Raw genomic sequence first — 1,730 nt, 5'->3', positions numbered from 1 at the left:
CCAACATTTGTTTAGGAGAATAAAATAGAAATTTCTTATTATATGTATTTAAATATATGTTAAAATAATTAATATATTTTTTTTAAAATGAAATAGTAGGAGATGAATTTGACAAAAACTATCATACAATTATCATTCAAGATTTCTGCTAAACACTTGTTTTTTTTACATTATTTTAATTTATTAATTGACCAACAAAATTTAGACAACTAGATGTGTCATTTCTTCGTCCCATTTAGCAAAGTTCATATATTTTATAATTGAAAGTGTTTGTAGCTGCTTTTATGTGTTTATTATTATTTTTATTAAAAAATATATAAATATTTTATATTAATAGAACTATGAGAAAGAAAAGAAATGCTTTAAATAAAAAATAATAATAAATTACTTAAAAGTAACAAAGAATACATATTCAATGAGTTAAGCTTAATTCGTGTTTCCCTTTTGGCGGGGCATGCAGATAAAGGCTTTCCTCTGCTGTACACTGCAATCATAGTTTCGTTTAACGCTGTTATAAATCATTAAATAAGGGAAAGATGCATGAAACAATAGGCGAATAAAGAATACACTAATCCAATGGTTACAAGAACACTTCAATTATTTTAACAACTAAAAATTAGTACCATATATAATTTTATTTTTACCTTTTATCTTTATATTTATATATGTAAATATATATATCTCAATTTTTTTCAAAAAAAAAACAACTAAAAGTTGTTTGAAAAAATAATTGTTGTTATTACATTGTAAAATCATTGAGAGTTTTCAGACAATGAAATTCTTCGAAAAAGATAAGTATCCATTAACACGCCCAGTGGGACTCGAACCCACAATCGCCTGATTAGAAGTCAGGCGCCTTATCCATTAGGCCATGGGCGCTTCGTTGCTATATTTAACAATTTCAATAACATATACATTTGATATACAAATATTTTATTCTATTATGTTTATGATTTAGAAATTATAATTTAGTCATGGTAATTTAAAATCTCTGGTATGATATTGATGTGACGGGGGAGATCAAAATAAAATATGCATTAAGTGATGTGATAAAAAAAGAAAATTAAATTAAAAAAAAGTGTAAATATGAAAATGGAATGTATGAAAAAATAAAAGTGAAAAATTTAGTTGTTTACATTTAGGTGGTATTTACGAAAATAATACTTCTATTCAATTTTAAATTGGTTTAATATAACATTACATATATATGATCGAATTCAATCTAATTTATTTGAATCACATTTTATGATTTATTTCTTGATTAACCAACTAAAACTAATTTTTGATTCGTGTAATTTGATTTTCAGTTTTGCAGGTAATGACTATGTGTGAGTGAGTCTTACACAGTTAGGAGCTTATTTGGGACAAAAGAATTATTTTGAGCTTGATTAAATTTTACATATATTTATCATTTAGAGTCAACTTTTGTCAAAAGAAATTATAAATAATAACTTTAAATTTTTATTATAAAATTAAATCATTAAAAAAATAAATGAACCTTGACCCAAATACATTTCTATTGCATAAAAACAAAAATGACAAAATCTTAAAATTTATACATAGATTAAATAATAATAGTTGTGTATAAACATACTATAAGACAATTTTTTAAAAATAAAAATTTGCATACTACTAGATAATTTTTGAGATATAAATAATTGTAATATCTAAGTTACAACTTGCAATTGGACATGTTGAATGAATTATTATTTCACAAAGAATAGACGCAC

General features: G+C 23.3%; 1 non-coding gene across 1 annotated transcript; it reads right to left on the bottom strand.

The window, feature by feature from the left end:
- Positions 1-806: 806 nt before the first annotated feature.
- TRNAR-UCU lies at positions 807-879 on the bottom strand. Its single transcript has one exon. It is a non-coding gene; the product is annotated as a tRNA-Arg (tRNA).
- Positions 880-1,730: the final 851 nt, after the last annotated feature.

The sequence above is a fragment of the Abrus precatorius genome, unplaced genomic scaffold (genome assembly GCF_003935025.1).
Source record: "Abrus precatorius isolate BTA unplaced genomic scaffold, Abrus_2018 Scaffold5, whole genome shotgun sequence".
NCBI classification, from domain to species: Eukaryota; Viridiplantae; Streptophyta; class Magnoliopsida; order Fabales; family Fabaceae; genus Abrus; species Abrus precatorius.
This window is presented reverse-complemented; position numbering and strand designations above follow the sequence as displayed.